Source organism: Pieris rapae, chromosome 6 (assembly GCF_905147795.1).
Source record: "Pieris rapae chromosome 6, ilPieRapa1.1, whole genome shotgun sequence".
Taxonomy (NCBI): domain Eukaryota; kingdom Metazoa; phylum Arthropoda; class Insecta; order Lepidoptera; family Pieridae; genus Pieris; species Pieris rapae.
The window spans coordinates 1,722,977-1,744,967 of NC_059514.1; the positions used below are offsets into that span (position 1 = coordinate 1,722,977).

At 32.2% G+C, this 21,991-nt stretch overlaps 1 non-coding gene across 1 annotated transcript; it reads right to left on the reverse strand.

Moving 5' to 3' along the window:
* Positions 1-21,088: 21,088 nt before the first annotated feature.
* Trnad-guc lies at positions 21,089-21,160 on the reverse strand. The gene has a single exon. It is a non-coding gene; the product is annotated as a tRNA-Asp (tRNA).
* Between the last annotated feature and the right edge of the window lie 831 nt (positions 21,161-21,991).

A 21,991-nucleotide genomic window follows, 5' to 3' on the forward strand; every position in this document is an offset into this window, starting at 1 on the left:
AGTTATTATTTTGGGCGGAAAATTTTAATATTTGAATACGCATTTTGTTTTTAGTAAATTTCTAAATATTTAATTTTTTCAACTACATTGTGCGTTTGATGAGAAACAATAATTGTAGGTAATACCATAAAGAAGCCATAGACGCAATACAGATTGGGTATAGAACTAGTTTTTCTATATTTTCTTTGTGGACTCTCGTCTCTTCGTGTAACATCTTTGCCGCTTTGTAAACTATGAACTATGAATATTGTAAGGCACAAAAAAAATAATATAACTTTTAAAAAGTTCAACTAAAGTGTAGTTGAACTTGTAATTTGAACAATGGTGCAATAACTGTTTTATTTGACATATCATCAAATAAACTAAATCAGTATTGTTTTACTCTTTCACTTTTTAACTAAAATCCTCTTTCATCTCTTTCTGCAAAATTGAGTTACTATTTATAGAACAGTTACGCTCTTTTCTAGAAGGACCCTAAGTTGAATTAGTTTGGAAATACTTAAGTGGGCATCTGCTTCCACATGGTGTACACAGGTGGCTGATCACCTACGTGCCTATTAGATTAATCATGAAACATACAAAAATTTGAAGGTCACACCTATAAAAGTTTTAGCGCTACTGATGTATTTTTATTTTTAAGTGCAAGTAAAAACTTTCGGCAGATATAAACTGAAAGCTCTGGATGGCGTTATTCTATAATTAACATGATTAAGAGTATTTAGAGTGAAAATTAACGTCCCCATGGCTTAGTTCGATCGAATCTCGGTGAATAAATATTATACCGCATTAAATAGTAATTTCATACTAATATATGCGATAATAAATACTTAACATACCGTTGGTTTCAAGAAAATTATCTGATCTTTCTCCTTCATATTGATAAGTAAACGATTAGGCTTCTAAGCCTGGTTTCAAACGAATATTAGATATAAAACTCTCTAATTCTCGATGTTTTGTCGACAGCATAAGGTTAAGTGGTAATTGGATGAGTCGAGAACACACACTAAGTAGGAATATTTAAAGCCTACATTTTCATGACGATAATTATAACATGTCAAGTACATCGCTTATAATATTAAAAAGTGGTTCAATTAAGAGTTTAAAGAATTTTGGTTCAACTAACCAAGTATGGAATGTTCAATCGATGCCAACATCTTTATTTTAGCTACTCTTTTAATGATAGTCTAATTGCTTTGACCTGAATTTCAGTAGAGCAGATGAAGAAAGCTTTAATTATCACGAATAGAAGACTTTGTTTTTCATACCATCGCATAAAGTTTGGTTATTACAGCATTGATATTTGTATAAGAAAGGGGTGGATTTAAATGGTGCTATTTTTCATGAATTGTATCCGTTAATAGTGGAATTTTTTGTCAAATTTATTTTTATGTGGTATGATACTTATTATATTGAGGATTACTTTTTTGTTCCTTTTATTTGCTCGATTGTGTATGACATACTTTTATATCACCATTATTGAATAGACTATAGAGAAACAACGTAAAGAGGTCAACGACCTAGTCCTAGATTTATCCTTGCTAACTTTTGAAATATATTGTTAAAAACAGAATTTTATCTAAAGTTAGACACAGATATATTTGAAATAAAGAATTAATGACAAATAATAAAAACTCAACAAGCTAAAAAAGTATTTTGTTCCATCATGGTATGAGTATTCATTCATGCTACGAAAGTGCTACGCATCGTAGATCGAACGTAAAACCTCTTGTATTAAGCTTCATTTGTTTTGTATATTATTACTGCCACCACATGAGGCAATCGTTATGATTTTCTTCATAATGTTTTATTGGAATTTTATCCTTAAGTTAAAGTACTTAAATTATAAATTAAAATAATAAACGAAAGAAGTACCAAATTGTTATTTCAACGTTTCAATTAAATTACTATCAATAATCATTATTGTTAAGATTTAATGTAAACAAGTTGGTTTATATGTGGAAAATAACGTAGACTTTATACAGATTATAAAAACAATACATCGGCTACTAATGTCTAGGCAAGGGAAAAAAACGAGTGTGCTTATGACCACACGACTGAAGTGAAACTTCCTTCTTTCTTTCTTTCTTCTTTCTTTATTTATTTATTTATTTATTTATTTAATAATAAGTAATCAACAGCTGCTTAACACATATTACACACAAAACACAAATACAATACACAAAGCCAAAACAGATTACACAGATTAAATAAAAACAGTAAACAAGCATTAAAAGACAAAGTGTCATTTAAAAGAAAAACAAAAGAATAAAATTAAAAATTGCAAAATTAGAAAAAGCTACAAATAATACTAAGAATTTATTAATATAATAAAAAAGTACTACTTAAAAAAATCGGAGTCTTCCCGCTTCTCCAGGCACTTCTTCACATCTCTCTTATTGGGGTAGAAGATATCAATGTCTTGAAAATGGTTGTCATAATTCGACAAAACCCTAAACATTGGAGAATTACGCAGGTAATTCGACTTCGTACGAGGCACACTGAACAATTTTGAGTATCTTGTCGCATACACAGGAGGAATTTTAAATGTAATTAATGATAGCAAATAGGGGCTGTCTATCCGCCCGTTAAGAATAGCATGTAAAAAGAACAAGTCTTGCTGACTCCGTCGATATTCTAGCGAGTCTAAATTAAAATATGAGCAAGAATCAGTATAACCATCAAAACCCCTATACCCCTTGTAACAAAGAAATTTGACAAACTTTTTTTGCACACCTTCCACAGCTTTTTTGTATTTTACATAATATGGAGACCAAATAATACTTGCGTACTCCAGCACGCTTCTGACATATGCAAAATAAAGGGTTTTTATGCAATTTATATTTTGAAATGTCTTGCATGACCGCTTGACAAACCCTAACTGCTTATACGCTTTGCCTGTTATGTTATCGATATGTTCTGATAGACCCATTTTTTCATCTAATAATATTCCAAGGTCTTTAACTAATTTTACTTGTTTAATGGGGATGTTATTGATTTTGTAAACATATTGTATTTTTTTGTTTTTACGTGAAAAAGTTATCTTATTACATTTGTTTATATTTATTGTAAGTTTATTTTGTTTGTAATATATTTCTAGTCTACTAAGATCTTGTTGAATTTGATTGCAGTTATCTATAGATTGTATTCTTAAGAAAATTTTTTTGTCATCCGCGAACATAAGATGTTTGGAAAAGTGAAAACAGTATTTTATATCGTATAAATAAGCATTAAATAATAACGGCCCAAGTATTGACCCTTGGGGTACTCCTGATGTAATGTTAGTGAACATGCTTTTGTACCCGCATATTACTGTTGCTTGTCGTCTGTTAGTTATGTATGACTTTATCCATCGGTAAAGATCGCCACGTATTCCAAGGGAGAAAAGCTTATGTAAAAGGATAATGTGATCAACACGATCAAAAGCTTTTTCTATATCCGTGTAGATAGCATCAATTTGTTCGCCCTCATCCATGCCTCGCAGTATATAGTCAGTAAAAGTAGTTAAGTTAGTAATAGTTGAACGATTTTTAGTAAAGCCGTGTTGTTGTTCCGGTAGTTGTTTAGAGATTAATGGACTTATAACATTATGGACTAGTTTTTCGAATAGTTTGCTAAAAGAATTAAGAATTGAGATTGGTCTATAGTGGTCAATTTTATTTTTGGAGCCTTTTTTATGAATTGGAACGACATGTGCTTCTTTCCATTTTAAAGGAAATGCACAGAATGTGTTAAGGGACAAATTATAGATATATGATAGTGGTGTTGCAAGTTCCTTACTACATCTTTGTAGGAAAACTGCAGGTATTCCATCACTACCTGGACCCTTATCTATATTTAATTTTGTTATAGCTTTAAAGACATCATGTTCCGTTATGTAAATGTTGTTAAATATAACATCTGACTCGGGTAGGTCAGGTAGATCATAAGTATCGCTGGGAGAGTGAAAGACGCTGTTGAAGAATTTGTTAAAACCATCACAAATCTCAGGCGCCGATTTGTATGAAACATCGCCAAGAACTAGCATGCTTGGGTACTCAGATTTACCTTGCCTCTTATTTCTTAAATATGACCACAACGCCTTAGGATTTTTAGCCATGCTATCTTGTATATGCTGTTCATAAGATAGCATGCACTTTTTGGATAAACGCTTTTGCCTACTACGTAACAATGAAAATTCATCATAGTCCCGCGGGTTCTTATACATTTTCCAACGTCTGTGAGCTTTTAGTTTATCCTTGATAACATGTATCAGAGATTTGGAGTACCACACGGGGTACTTATTATTACAGGTATTACGACTCATTGGGACATAATTTACAATAATTTTATTCAGAATATCGTAAAACTTTGCAGTTACTTCGTCAATAGTATCTCCATTTAGAAGCTGCGTCCAGTTGACCTTGCTTAGTTCCTGATTGATAGCATTATAGTTAGCGCGGTAGAAATTATACTTCAGATCTACTTTTGGAGACATTTTGCGTAGAAGTAAGTCAGTTGCATCTATACTCAAACAGGGATGATGCATATCGGGCTTAACCAATGCTATATCAGCTCTGGTACTATCTAGAGAGACGTTACTCAATATTAAATCCAATACGTTGTTACAAGTATTGGAAATAAAATTATGCTGTGTCAGGCCAGAAGAATGTAACTTATTTATAAAATCTTCGGAGATTTCTTGTAAATGGGTCGTTCCTTGTTTTAAAATAATAGGGCCCGAGGGAGACCAACTAATGTTAGGAAGATTAAAGTCACCAACAATTATGAAGTTGTCACTTGCGTTTGATTCAATTATATGACTGAACGAGGAAATAAACGTCATAAGTCGTTGTGGCTGCTTAGAATCGGGAGGTATATAGACCAATCCGATGTGAAGATTACGCCGATCATTAGCTCCAAGCAAATTTTCGGGTATAGTTATCCACAAAGTTTCGACATTAGTGCAGTTCCATTCAGGTCTTTCGTATGCCTGCAATTTACGAGATATATAAATTAATAATCCTCCCCCATATTTTTTATGTGATGTTTCTTTTGTTCTGTCGCGCCGAAACATAGTATAGTTACCCCCGCAGAGTTCGCTATCGTAAAACTTATCATTTAACCAAGATTCCGTTATTAGAACTATATCAAAAGTAGACAAGAGTAGATTACGACAAAATTCACTCGTTTTAGTCCGCAAGCCTCGCACGTTCTGATAAAATATGGTTAGGGTTTTATCAGACATTTAAAGAAAAATGTAAATGTACCAACGTTTACGCAAATATTCTTACTACGGCGGGAAGACCTCGACTTTTGTATTATTATTGCTGTTAAATTGTAAATCAAAAAACAAAGCGTTGCTAAAACTACTGGAGAATACACGAACAATGCCGTAAAAAAATTGATAATATAAAAATACAGATGGGAAGTGGAATAGGAAATTTTTAAGAAATTTTTGATAAGTCTCGCTCCGAATTTATTGTAGTGGCTGGGGACTCTTCGTTTCTGCGTAAAAAAATGCAACAGTTTCTGACCCAAACGAATTTGTAACCTTTGGCCGTAGCCAGTGTTTTAACGTTTTTTAACAGATATTTGTTTTCAGGGGTCAGGTGCTCGTTTACAAAGAATTTCTTTGAATTTCCAACCAATCCGATGTCAGATGTTTGAATTCCTCGCCGTTTTCTTAAACCAGACAAAATTTTATCTTTAATGTCGCGAGATCTGAGACGCACCACAATTGTTTTTGGCTTTCCTGGCATAGATTGTTTCGGCTGTATACGATTGGCGAATTCAATATCGCCCGGCTGCAAATCCACATCAGCATGTTTTGCGATTTTTTGCATTAGTGACCGTGTCGACTCGTTGCTAGTTTGAGGTAAACCTACAATCTCTAATTTCTAATAATAATTTGTTATTATTTACCCGAAAATTCACAAAACATGAACACTAAAATGAATTTACAGTTTTTTAAATGAATTTTCACTTTAAACGTAGAATATTGAATGTATTGAACAAATACTAAAGTAAAGTTAAAGTTACGTTAATTTTAAAATTTTGCCCTTTATAACAGAAACGTTCACCACAGATTTAGTAGTTTTATTAAATACCGAAAATTCCAGCATGAAATGTTTACTTCTTTCTCGCAGTTATTCTGGTTAAGTCATGGTAATTCTGCTTGCGCGTTTAATTATGTTTATTTAATTGGCCAAATGCAAGCATATTTTCAATGAGTTCAGTTAACTTCTACGTTCATGTTTCAGTTGCTTATATTTTCCTCGCATTGCCTATAAATAGTTCCCATTTCCAAGAATACAAAGGATTGCTTTTCATATCAGAATTTGAATTGAAACTACACATATTTTTAATTTTTATATATCGAAAAATATACAATATTATTTTGTGTAGATAAAAAATCTTCTGAAAAATCCTTGAAGCTATAAGGTTTAAGTTAAGTATCTTTAACAGTAACAATTTGCTATAACTTTCCTAATAATTTCAGAATTCTGCGACGAGAGTACAATAACAATTTATTTATCTTTATTGTTCAAGTTATTGTAACCATTATATTATGTTATAAAGTTATAACTTTATACAACTGATTTTTAAAAGCTCACGTTTTCCCTTTTACTTTAAATAAAAGAACATCAAAAGAAATAATGAATGGTGTTTTTTTTTTATAGAACAGGGGGCAAACGGGCAGGTGGCTCACCTAATGTTAAGTGATGCCGCCACACATGGACACTCTCAATGCCAGAGGGCGAGTGCGTTGCGGGCCTTTTAAGAACGCTGTTTTCTAGAAGGACCCTAAGTCGAAAAACCCTAAGTGTACACAAAGGGAAACTATGTTGTGCGTGTTTAATTATTTTGATGTATGACGTGTACATTATACATTTCATTTACTAATTGTTTTGTTTAAGCAATGATGATTTATACTTTAAATAGTATTTACAATATTCTCAACCTACATAGTAATAATAATTATAATTATAATTTAAATTTAAAATTAATAAATAATAAAAAAATTTTTGGATCCTTGTAGTACCTTTAACGCTGGCAGCATTTCCTCGCTGTATTGCTTATTAGTTGCCGGGGCCACCATCTCTGGGGTCCTCGGTACTATCTACTAGGCGCCAACTTCCATGTCTAATTACCACCTGTGCATTTTAACCACTCGGCCCAAGAGTCTCATCAATCAAGGCTGGCAATGAAACAAAATCAAAAGCCTTTTATTATTTTGGATTTAGAATTGTTGCAGCATGCAAACACATGGAATGTTTAGTGTGAATGCGAAAGGTCACAAATCATAGAATAGAGCATATTGTGTAACAAATCATCAGTGACGTCAAAGCGTGGGAGCAGTGGCGGGAAGCACAATCCCGATGCAATGCTAAATATATACATATATAATGTAGGGTGACCATAATGATAAAATACTTTGTACAATTTATTAACGTGTAACTGAAATAATGGATTCCCATTGGATATTAGGTGGCTGCAGTATATGAAGTAGATATTTAACCATCAGTACCATATTAAGATCTTTATATGGTAAATAGGAGATAGAGATATGGGTACAAACAAGTCAAGTCAAATTCAATCGGAAATACTTCGGTGGGCAGCTGGTTCCACATAGTGGTGGTTTGCTGCAAAAACTGATTTAAGAAACGCTCAGTTGCGGAACGACGGACGTCAAGGTGGTATGGGTGGAATTTCGTATTCTGCCTTGCCGTGCTTTTAGAGCGAGTTTTTGAAGTGAAACTTCTTTAGAATCGTTGTGATTTCAAACCGGATGCAACGAAAAAGCGACAGTAAAAAGAGACAGAAACATTAATTCATATGATTTAACGTGGGAGAAAATGAGATAGATAAACTTCTTTCGAATCGTCGTGATTTCAAACCGGATGCAGCGGTAAAGAGAGACAGAAACATCAATTCATCATATGATTTAACGTGGGAGAAAATGAGATAGCAGGCATTATACAGCCTCTCTTTACTGCCGCTTTTTCATTTGATCGAATTTCAAACTTTCGATGTTTTAGTTTTTCCCAAATTAAAAATTTATATTAAACTTATAAATTAAAATTTATCATTAAAATATACTGTTTTAAAAGAACACACACATTTAGATAATGGAAAATGATTAATTTATATATGATTAATAATAAACAAAATGTTTTTGAAGGTTTCACTTCTACCATGTGTGAATTGCACATATGTTTTTTTTTTCTATCTTACCTTAAAAATAGAAAAAGCGAATACATACATTACATACAAAATCCTTATTCGATTGCAGATAAAAAAAAGTGGCGAAGAGTTTATTTCCAGTTCTTCACTTCCGTTCTGCGCCCTTGATTTGAGAACTGGCAGTAAATGTAAAATTTGAATAATTTAATGTATATTTCTTGTTTTTTACATTCATAAGTGTACATTATGTTACCTATATGAATAAATGATTTTAGATTTGATTTGATTAAAAAAAAAATGTTATTAAATTATCTCCTAGTATATTACCCATCTTCGTAACACGCATGAATATTTCGTACACATTTTGCTCTTACGGTTCCAAATACATGTGTAGGAAAAATTAAAACCTTCACCGACTCAGGGCTTACCTCATATCATATGCACCCTACTCACGCCATTTTTAAGCTCTTTAACTGCCAATACTTTGCTATTGAATTTGTGATATGAACCATTATATCGATTTCATATGCGCATTTTATGGATGCGATTAAAGTATTTTACTTACTTAATTATTTTTACCTATTATTATTTAGTTGTAGAGCAGTTTTGGCCTAGTGGCTTCAGCGTGCGACTCTCATCCCTGAGGTTGTAGGTTCAATCCTCGGCAGAGCACCGATGGAATTTCTTTCAATGTGCGTATTTAACATTCGCTCGAACGGTGAGGGAAAACATCGGAGGTTGATCATGTCTACTTGACAAACGATCATGAAACAGACACAATCTGAGGCCCAGAAGTAAAAAGTTTGTAGCAACATTGTTTTTTTTTTATTATATAGTACATATTTTTATTTTGGAAAGTATTTCAACAATACTTTAATTAGCTCCGAATTAAAGGTCTCAGGACTGATTTAGATTAAGGTAGCAAACAGGAAACTTTGTCGTGATTAAAATATTTGGTCTAAAACATACAATTTTTACAATTAAATGTCGTCTTGACATGTGAGAGGTCTGAACAAATTAAGCACAAATCTAATCTAGGCATCACGGTACATTACAAATAAACCTTTCTCTTGTTATGCCAGCGAAAGCACCATTTGCAAAGAAACTAATAAGTACATTAAAACAGTGGAATTCAATCTCTTCACTTCTATACACAATGTATGTCTACCTCTCTTTGATCACCTACTGCAGATTCTAAATAAAAAAAAATTGATTTTGGATATGATTTATTTAAATTTAAACCTTATTCTTAGTAAAATAATTATTAATAATTTATTTTAAAGCTACTTAAACAAATTTACATGGGAAAATAACATAATGAAAGTAATCTGAACGAGATCCGAGCCTTCCGAGAATATTTTAATAATGGTTTGTTGTTACTAACAATTTTATTATCAAAGCAAAGGTTTTGGTTTTGTTAAGTATTTTATTATTTCAGAAAATGTTGTTCCTGTTAAAACAATTTTGTTTAGGACGGTGAGATTTTTCACTGACTGGGAGATAAGTTGAATCCAGAAATATGGTTGATGTTGTAACATAAAAATTTATTTACTGTGAACATTACTAGTGTATACATCGTGTATGTATAGTATGTAGTGTATAATGTGTAGTAATACATTATAGCCGATGTATTGTTTTTTCAAACTAAATAAAGTCTACGTTATTTTTCACATGTAAAACAAAGTAGTTTTTATTAAATCTTAATAGTTTAGATCAACTTTAATAACTTTTTAAGGTATTGCATAGATTTTCGAATCAACAAATTTCGTAACGAAAATAAAAACTTAACACACGATGTCGTATTACAGATGCTTTTTTGTGTAGATAGATAAACCACTCCTTGTTCTCGCATAGATTTACCCACGTCATCAAAAAAAGAATTAAGACCTAAATGTCTGCTGAATTAATAGTAATATATAAGGTAGTAAGCGTGGTTAAGCCAAGTGTTCCTTAGAGGCGCATAAATCAAGCGTTAGGTGTAATCTGAACGCGCTCACTAATTTATCCGTCGTCGAGCTGACAGCATATCATTTCTCATCTATTTTTATGAGATTATTGTGTACAGAAAACTGAACCTCGAAAAGTTATCAGATCATTTTATATCGCATTATCATACATTATTAAAAAAAAAATTTTTTAATCTGTTGCGTTGCAATCTTTTTAGATCGGGGCCTCAGATTTTTGAATCTGTTTCTTGATTATTTTACTATGTGGGACTTAAGGTTGTATTCACTTTGATTAGAGATAAGTGCAGGTTTTTAGTGATTAGGAGAAAACAAGTGTGGACAGCGACTGATTAGTGCAGGTGATTAGTTGGGCATGTCGGTGTCCTCGATGTTTTCCTTTACCGTCTGAGCGAATGTTAAATGCGGACATAAAAAGTCCATTGGTGCATACCCAGGTATCGCACCTATGACCTCAGGGATGAGAATCCACGCTAAAGGCCAACACTGTTAATAAATATATACTTATACATACTACTAGCTTTTACTTCTTGCAAAGTCAAATTTATAAGAAAATAAATTATATATATGTTTACGGATTCACGGATTATATTATTATTATTATTATATATTCCTAGTAAGTTGCGTAGTTTTAGTGATAATTTCATATAAATAATATAAATTAAAAGAATCTAAGAATTGGTACATCTTATACCTATACAGTGCCAAGTTTATTGTGAAGTTGTGTCGTCACATCCATGCTGCCAAAAAACTTTGATAACAAAAGTTGAGGAAACAAGCCAAGTATTTAAAAAAATTAAATTTGACAATCATGGAGGCAGAATGCGTAATTCAACCCGTAAGATTTTGATCCGTTCCACAACTGAGTATTTTTTGCCAAGGTTTTAACTATCGCTATGTAAAACCAGCTGCCCACTGAAGTATTCTAAAACTAATTCGACTTAGGGTCCTTTAAGAAAAGACCTTACCCATTCTTAAAAGTCGGCATAGCACTTGCGAGCCTACAACAAACATGTTACAATGCAAGTTTTTCAATTTACCTAAGCGCGAAATTATTAGATTATTTACATCTAAATGTTTCTGTTGAAATCTGTTTATATTTGTTAAATAGCTGCTCTGTATAATAATTATTTATCATTTCGTTAAAGCATAATATCAAAAAACAGATTCTAGTTATAAAAGACCTTAAGTGAAACTCTAAACGCAATATAATCACCTTGAAAGATTAACGGACTTCAAAAAACTGGAAGGATCAGTTACCTCGTATAAAAAAAATTATTTACATATTTTGAATTTTTACAGTAAATATGAAATTAATTCACAATCAGTATAGAACTAGGACCACCATGGATGGAAGAAAAATGCAGGTATTCATATAGTTTTTTTTATTACGGAAATGCATTACAACATGCAGTAAAACATTCGAAAACACAGTATTCTCTATGTGGGATACGATATCGCCACATCGCAAGCGCTCCGCAATTATAAAACATGCCGCAAGTAATAATCAAATCAATAGATATGAACTATATGTGAGTTATTAGTTGGAGTTTAATATAGTATGTTCTTTTATTAACATAGCTTTTACCCATTTAAGGAAAAAACTTTTAACCGGATTGTAGCTATGTATTATTATAAACTTTATATTTAACATAATTTTAAAATTTCCGACGTTTCGCGTGCCTTTGCCAATTTTATTTGTGCGTCATTCAATTGAATAAGTCGCTCAAGATTCTTAATTTTACTTTTTTCTTACAACTAAGGTCCTGAAAGGGAATTTAGTTAATTGTCATAGAATATTCATTCTGATTTTTGCGAAGAATAAAGTTAATCCAAACTTATTCTACTAATTTGAAACTCATAATAAATTGTAATGCGCATCTAATCCAGTACAGATGTCAGGATGAAATGGGTAGACGTTTTTGACATACACGGGTAAGCAGCGCTAAACCTCGACTTGGAATCTTACCCTTAGAAGCCATTCTATAACAATTATAGGACATAGTGAGAAAGACTGGAATCTGAATCTGAAATAGGGATTTTGGACAAACATTTTCCAAGATAAATGAGATTTCAGAGTGATCGGGTTACAACGTCATTACCAAGTCAATTAAACTTTGGAAAAAATAGCAACTACTCGACGGAATTTCGATGAAACACTTAAGTGAATTCAGAAAAAAAGTTACGTAACACTAAGTGAATTCTGAAATTGTTTGAAACTTCTGAATAATTTGAAATACTTCCATATTCAATCGACAGGATATTATTTATTAATTATTTATATGCCTTACTAAATTAATACTAAATTTTTCAACTACCTATTCTAAAAACTGGCTAAACCCGTACTTTGTTTATTTAATGGAACTTTTTATTATTAGTGGTGTGATAAAACATGCTTTATCACACTCATGCTGAGTGGCCTCCACGCAGCACAAGTTCGTAATTTAAGAGGTAAATTGATTTATTTCTTTTCCAAACAAATAAAGCACTATAGGGGGGAATCTGATTTCTTATTTGGTGATTACTTCAACAGTAATTATTTACTTTTTTACATATATATTACCTACACAATTGCTTGCATTGCACGCACTACCCTCCACACAAATGTTTTTCTAGTAATAAATGAGCTTTAAGTATAATTAATAAGGCTTATTATTATTCACAATGTTTGAAAACGATATGAATTTTCAAAGATTCCTACTAAAAAATAAAACGTTTTTGTACTAACTGTATTTTTAAGAGCTTTGCTTATTTTGCTGACAAGAAGGAGGGAGGGGGGAGGCATTAAATATGTTTACGGAATACTGGAACGGCCCCTTGGTATAACAATAATAATTATAAATAACGTCTATAAGCACTCTTTGTAGACACTGCAAAGAGAATACTTCTGCGTAGAGAGAATCAAGACGATCAGTAATACGTCAGTGATTGACAATTCGACGTGTTCTTCGCTGAATTAGGTTAAATGGAAGAAGCTGGTATTTGGGAGCAACAGCCCAGAAATGTGAGCAGTATTCCATATGAGGTCGTTAAAGAATTTATTTCATAATTTTGGCTTATGTATTAGGGATAAATAGAACATGTGTAATGCAATAAGTTAGTTTAAGTTTATGTTCTTCGCCCAGCTGGTCAATAAATCACTTTTGACAGAGGTCCAAGAGTCGTAAAACACACGATACGCCAAATGGTATTTAGTTCAAGTTAGTTACGTCGTCATAATATATTTAGAGTTACAAAGGGTCTTTTTGTCTGTTTAAAAAAATATTTGTATTAAAAAAATCTGTCACAAATATAATATATAGATGATGCTTAGTTCATCGGGTCATATAATATATAAAATCAATTTATTTTAACGATATTAACGTATGATGGACAAAACTATCTTAAATTTCGTTTAACAAAAAGTGCTTATCGTATGATCTGAACTGTTTAAACAGGAAAATCGTAACCATATTACCAAAGTTGCGTTACGAGTTTTAATTAAAAATGTTTGTCGGTCACTATTTTGGCTTTGTTCGGTAAAGGGCAACTGTCAATAAAAGGTAGCCTTTTTGTGCATTACCACGGAAGGGATCCAAAATGTATTTCAGTAATTTATCTCCGAAAAATGAATATATTTTGCTTATAAAAGAATATTCATTGTATTGTTCAGTTTACAGAGTAAACAAAAATGTTTGAATTTGAGTAAAGAAACCTATTCAGTTGATTTTGATGTGTTCGTTTTGTTTTCTAGAGTAATTTCTGCTGTAAAGTAATGCTTATCTCGTGCCTGTGTAGCGCAGTAATAATCTGTGTGTGTTGGAGTATTGTAATAATTGATTTATTGTTATAGTTGAAGATAAGTAAATGATTATAAGACCATTAGTGCACAGCCGGGTTTGGACCTCAGGGGTGTCCCAAGTATCGCAATACAGGGACAAAATGCTGCCAGAGACCAAACTTTTTAATTTTTTTTGTAAATTGTAAATATGTATACATAAATTGTATTGTAAATTGTAAATATGTATACAAAAAAAATACATATTTGATAGTTATGATAACTAATTAATATTATTCAAACAAACCATTAAACGAAAATACCTAATTCATGTTGATAGACATTGGATCGAAAAATTCAATTAACCCACTAACATCAATCTTCACAAAACAAAATATGAACAGAAATTTCTTTTTAACTCTAAGATACTTCCTGTTTTGTGTTCATCAATCATTTGCAATTTCCCAAGTCGCGATAATCCCTTTTGGATTTTTCTCCGCTACGGTCCGGAAAGTTATTAGTTTTCAATTCTTATATTTTTATCGGTCGTTGATTAAAGTGTTTATTTCAACGAAATGTATGTACATTCTTTTCATTATGTACTTTAAATTACATCAATAGAAAATTAGATCGATTAGGGTCAGTCAATTTGAAGGTTTATATTTTTTTTATTGAAAATAAGATTATTGTCAGATTTCATATACGACAGTACACATAGCTATATATATGTTTAAATTCTAAAACCTGTATATTTAATTATGTTTACACGAATAAAATCTTTAAAACGCTATAGGATAGTAATTTTACTGTAGTTTTTCGTTGCTTGTAATATTTATATTTACGATAATTGTCAAACATTTTAGAATATATAGTACGTAACATATACTATAGATATAGCCATGTATGATGAAGTAAATTGAATAAATAAATAATAATCTACTGGATTGAAGCCCTGAAATTGACCAAAATGACGAAATGTAAGTGTATGAATTTAATAATAATACATTTCTTTAAAACTACATAAGATACATCCCTCGTTCATAAAGTTCGTACTAAATTAGGTGCCAGTAAAAATGCTTCAGCTACCATTAGAGTGAATTTTACCTAGACTTGGGAATCAGTGTCATTCTCCTAAGAATGATGTCTGATAAACACATCATAAATAAATAAAATAAAATAAAAATAAACTTAACGGTTGATAGACATCCTTGATGTTCTCTTATAAAACATTTCCGATCAATATGTCAAGTTACTGGTAGCTGTTCATGCACTGTTATATTATTTGCTTTATGTTTATTAAATTCATGATAAATATATAAAATAGTGGCGCTACAACCTCTTTAGGTCTTGTCCTCAGATTTCTGAATTTGTTTTATGATCATTTTTAAATATAATAGGCAAGTAGGTGATCAGCCTCCAGTGCCGGACACACGTCGTCGACTTTTTGGGTCTAAGACATGTCGGTTTCCTCACGATGTTTTCCTTCACCGTTCGAGCAAATGTTAAATGCGCACATAGAAAGAAACTCCATTGGTGCACAGCCGGGGATTGAACCTACGACCTCAGGTATGAGAGTCGCACGCTGAAGCCACAAGGCCAACACTGCTCTATAAATATATTCATGTTGATAAAAATTTTGATTCATCAGTGTAAGTAAAAAGCCAACGTCGGGTTCTTCACTGCTTTGGCTCAAGCTAAAATGATTTATATTTGTTTTTATTTGCATCTTATCTGCTTTATTGGCCAACATTGAATCGGGATATCCGTCTCATAAAACATTCAAATGATGTCCGTAAAACGACAATGTTACCCAACAAACGGCAAATAAAACTTTGCAAAATTACGCATATTTTAAATGACACTTATATTATTAGGCCCCTTTGATAAGTTCTTATTTCTTATTTTTATCTTCTCTGTATATTTTCAAGTCTGGCAAGCACATGTTAGACATGGCTAGAAACAGCTTGACATGGCTTTAGTTTTAAGTATTGCCATGTATTAGACTTAGAATTTGTTCCAAGTATGTTGAATTCGCCTTTTAATTTCTAAATAATAAAGCCATTTCATTTCATAAAACTTATAAGTCTATTGTTATTTCCATTACTAAGAGTTCAGCAGTATGTCCTATACAATAAAAGCATTTATTAAAAATAATGTTAAAATTCTCAGGTATAATTGGAGCGATATTGATCATGCAATCGGTACGCGATTGTGATAGGTTTGCAATCAATTTACTCTGTAAACAACCGCTTCGGTTTCAATTACACGTATTTATGAAGACATAATTAAATTATATACTTGGAGTATAAGAAAAATATATTTTATATTTAAAAAAATCTGCTGCAGTGAACGCTTGATGTGTTTTAAAAACATTTTTTTAGTTAATGTGAGTACTACAAATAAATTATTACTTCTTTATTTGAATTACTTTGAAAGAGCTTCCAGTAGTAATATGAGCGGGAGTCTTTAAAAGATTTATTTATCGAACTTTTTTTCTGAGACCTTCTAAAGACAAATCGATTCTAAAATCAAATTTTCTCCATAGACAATACAAACGTTTGAAGCATATTTTACCGTTATTTCACATTCATAGTCGATAATTAATCATACGATGAAAAATATTTCATTTCTATGGAACTGGTTTCTTCAATTTATGACCACTATGTTCGCTTTAATATCGATAGCACACGCTTTTGATTGCAAGCCCAATGAAAGCTATGGAAACGGAAATTGGAAATCCGTTCTATTAGAACTACAATCGTGTTTGTCTTGAGCTGAATGAATTGACACGTCCAAGTTGTTCAATGACTGGCGGTTTTGTTTTTCTGCTAAATTTCCAGTTTTAGCTTGCAAGTAATAGCTTGCAATAATGTATTTGTACTTTTGAAATTTAAGAATGATAATAAACACATAGAACGTTGACATTTATTGAGAAGCGACACCATCTTGCATAGATAATTAAGCATTTTGGCGGGTTCGAGAAAAAACTGCGTAAGTAATCTACTAAATATCCAATAATTATCAGAAGTAGACAAACGCCTATTGTGCGGAGTAATAAATAGAGATTCCTAAGCTGAAGAACTATATAAATAATCAAAAAAAAACAAACTCTTAAATATATTGAAGCATTCTTATTGGATGCTGAGGTGTGGAGAATTCCCTCAAGTTTCCTCACTTTGCTGACGTAAGGACTACACCATAACTCAAGCGTAATCCTTCGGGACCCTGTTATTTCGTATCGAACTTGTGTCAATTTTGTTAGTTCTCTTTTAGCAATCTTGAGAAATTGGTTAACTAAAATGTAAACCCATTTCTATCTATATTATATCGGGTATATTTACAGAAATTCTAACTAAAAGTAAAACAAATCAGTGGCAATACATAGTATTGTCTTCTATCAACATTAAAGAAAATACTTTTTACTGGATTGAAGCTATGCACATAATCCACGTACGTGGTTACGTGTGAAGTGTTTTCTTTGAGTGGCACTACAACCTGTTTTGGGCCTGGACCTCAGATTTCTGATACGCTGAAAGAAAACAAACGACTAAAGGTATAAAAGACCGCTAGGCCAACACTGCTGCTGGCTGACTGCCTTTCGATTCCGTCGATAAACACACTAGTAAGGCCAGCGATACAAAGGGGTTAGCAAATTAAAGTGACAAGCCAACTCGATTACTAGACCATACAAATCCAATCGCTGCAGGAATTGTGATAACTGGTATGATATAAAAGAAGCGTGCGACAATTTTTCGTTTGTGATTTTTTTCTAAGACGGGCCTTAAAGGAAATAAAGTAATGTTAAAAATAAATTTAATTGATTGGCGTTATTAGTTTCATAAATGTAGTAATAAATAAAATGTAAAATACATAACTCTTGCGAGCTTCTCCATTTCGAAGCTCGCAAGAGTTATGTATAATAACATTCGTTTATTTACATAATAATATAATAAATCATAAAAAAACGCAAACGAAATGATAATAATCATCTTACACTATATTGTACATATACACCAATAAATTGTAAAATGTCAGTTGTGTGGGCCTTAGCATCCGGAAGCTATATCCAGGATGCTGCCTTGCCTTGGTAAAATAAGATGTACTGGTTCGGCTGTCCTGTGTCAATAAAAAAAGGAATCCTAGAATCAACCTATGACTAGCACTTCATCATCTTAGTGTCCGACTCCAAGAACTGGATCCTTAAAAATGATAAAATAGAAAATGCAGAGCTATAGTGGGTCGATTTACGTGCGCTGCGGCGGTTAGTTAAATTTTAACTACCTATCTCTGCGCCATTACGCCGGGACACGACCATTTCCGGTTAGTGTGTCAATGTCATAATTGACAAATGTCATTCTTCTGACTGACCGGTTTAGCGCAAACATCAGTTTTAGTAGTGATAAATGAGCCCATTAATTTTTAATACATTCATAACCATTCATAATTTATTTTATCATAAATATGTTTTAATTGTATTTTTTTGTAACACTTATATATTAAATAAAAAAAATTAAGCTGTAATATAACATGATCAAGAATGTACAATAGGCTGACATAACTCATCAGATATGTCACTTACTTTAAAGAACCCATAAAAACCTTAATATCTGTTTTTTATTTGCCAGCGTCGGAACCCCTAATTTCATGTTAGTTATAACCTTTTGTTTTAAATGATTAAATCCTGTCGATACTCCAAATTTTTTAATTTGAAATAATATAAATATGAAAATAAATTATTGTTCATTTAAGATAACTCTGTAAAAACTGAATTTTGTGATGAACCTCGCAATCTGTTTATGTCAATACTTGATAATCGTCTTTATTCTGTAACATATAAAGACAGATTTTGTATGTTACTCTTATATGCGGGTTTTAGAAGATAAAACTTAGGAAACTACTTAAGAACTATTGCACTGAGACGAAACTTATTCATATTTCAAGTCCATATCGCCCGCATCGTTCTTCATTTTATTCATACTTGTATGAAGAAGATCGCCGGTGAGTTGCCGGAATGTTATAAACAAATCATGTGTGACCAGTGGCTCTAGGATATTTTAAGTCTAGGCAGATTTATGTATCTCTGTCGTCGTCACATGTTTTTCTAATGGACAAGTAGGGTCTTCAGTGCCTTACACATGCCGTCGACTAGACCATCGCACAAGATGTATTCCTCCATCGTATGAGCGAGAATTAAATGTGCACAGCCAGAAATTGAATCTACTTCATGAAAGTCAAAAAAAGTTTAAATCACTAGGCCAACACTGCTCAAATTATATTAGTTACGTATGACATATTACTTAAGTACTTAATATGATATTATTTTAATTAAATATAAAATTTGTTGCGCAATTTTACCTGTTTACAGCTTGCGGCAGATTAATGATGCGAAATATGGTTGCATTTAATGCAATTTTTCAAGCTTTTTAATTTTCCATTAAAATTATATAATGTATATTATTATTGTATTTTTAATTTTTGCAACATGTATGTTTACCATATTTTTTTTAATTAAGAAACGATGGCTTAAAGATACTACGAAAACGATACTGTAGATTTCATGTATGATGTGGAGAATTTAATAAATAAGTATAAACATTTATGTTACAGATTTTTACTCACACTAAGTCTATATTTACACTTTTTTATAACACACTATTGTACCAGTCATATATTTTATCCTTATCAGCAGACGTGTGAATTTTCCGGAAATTTTAGTAATTTCGCGAACAAAAAAGAAAAAGTGGCATGATAAGTCTCTTTGTCAATGTGAAGGGAACATCTCTCATACAGCTTTTCCTGTTCAGTGCTTACTGACTTACTGTAATTACAGTAGGTTATCTGTAACCGTTTCACATTGTGGAATGAGTCAAAGATGAAGAGCTAATTGTGGTTTTTAAGAAAGGGGAGATTTCGACACCCTTCCCATTTCCCTTGCTGCTTAGCCACTCGGTCACATATCTGCCTGATTGCGTGCCTGATAGGCTAGGATGTAGGAGTCCCACAAAAAAATAGTGGTCAGACATCATTTAAGTTGTAAAACATTAAAACTTACTTGTCTGCTTTCGTTAATTTTCAGCACACAATACACACACATAATTATATTAAAGAAGGTACAGTACTAGAAGCTTGGAAGTAAAAAATAATTTGCTCCAGCTATTTAATTTGTATTTTGTATTTGTTGAGGGAGGGTAAAACTTGCTGAGTTTCTTACCGGTTCCTCACAGAACAAGGTCTCCTGGTAGTTTTGGATAGCGTAGTCTTGCTCTTTCGCGAATTTTGTTAACAATCTTGACATTTATAAGCATGCACTAAGATGTATCTAAACTGAATAAACGTATTTTGATTTGTTTTTTGTTTATATATAAATTATGTTAGCTGTATATTACAAAATAAATAAACGAATACTGCAAAATCTACTGTATTTTTTCAGGATTTGTCTCCAGCACTCGCGAGCTGGAGGCACTTTTCCCTTCGGATCATTTAACCCTATTTTCTCACGCGACCTCACACGTTGACGAGGCACCGTTAAGCAACGAATTAATGGACTTTGACCCATATCTATTCCCGAGCTGTACATAAAGTGTTTCATTTCTTATATGAAGTGCCCGCAACCTTGGTAATATAGCTGTTATTGTTACCAATATCGTAAGCATGAAATAAGAAGAGATTATAGTTCAGGCTAACATTTCTCCCAGTTTAGTGTACGTTCTGTTTTGTCCATGGGCGACGGAATCACTTAACGTCAGGTGAGTCTTTTAGTTACCGGGGTTATAAAAAAATACTTATTAGCAATCCTTTCTTGAACTGTATTCTTTTCCTTTTGCTTACGAACTTTTCTCTTGTATGAATGTAATTTTTCTTGAAAATAGTGTTTGTGATTATAGAAGTTTTCTTTCTTACCTGCTATCTAGCCGTTATAACTTAAAGTTAATTAAAAGGTGCTCGCCTATCACGCAAATATGGTTGTCGAGACAAATATTATAAAACTGACTCAAAAATTTCGACATCGAATGCAATTACCATTTACAATATTCATTTCCAACATATTTTAAAAATCAAATGTAGGTATATATACCTAATAGGGTATATGTTATAATTACCCTATTGAATTGTTAAGTTATTCTAAATAATGATATATTATGGTAAAATTGTTTAGGAACTGTATGATAAAAACACATTTACCGTAAAAAAACTCAAAAGCGAACTCTCCGGCGGGGAATCGAACCCCGGTCTCCCGCGTGACAGGCGGGGATACTGACCACTATACTACCGAAGACTTGATACGCCTTTTGAAATTAGTCTATATATTTTTTTTTTAAAAGATGATAAACAAACGAATACTCGTAGTAATCCTGTAAAGTTAGGTTGTAATATTTATACGAAAGTACGTTATAGTAAATTATATATAATAAACATTTCCTGACCAAATATAATTTATTATTTGTGTAAGGCTACGAGGTGTGAACTGAGCGTATTATAAGGCAGTTTTTTCCGCGCATCACCGCTATGTGGAATCAGCTGCCGACTGAAGTATTTCTAAGAGCGTACCAATACTTGAAAGGCCAGCGAGAACTTTCGAGACATTTTTTTTACATAGGCGGCGGTTTCACTTAACCCCAGATGAGCCTCCTGCATGTTTGTCTCCTGTTACATAAACGGAACTAAAGTAGGTGTGTAGTGGTGGTAGTACTTGTAAGACTATGTGTACCAGGAAAAATATTACTTAAATAATCACCCCACTTTACTTTATCTTTAATATTGAATATATCAGTTCAACTGTAAGCTTTTAAAACTTTTTTTCAATAATTGTATTACTTCAATACTCTTTAGAAACTTGTCTTTGATTCTTGAATGGATTGCAAAATGGCACGATCCATTCCTCAATCGTAAAATTAATAGCACAGCTGGGGTCCAAATCCATGGTCTCAGAGTCGAGAATCACAAGCCAATATTCGCATTTATAATAGAAATTTCCGCTTTGGAACATCACAATCAGTGTTTGTCAATAGAAACAGTACAAATAACGTGAACAATGTTTAGCAAAGCTTTTAAACAATCACGAGTTTGAACAATATTTTACTGTTTAACACGTCACGAACTATAATAG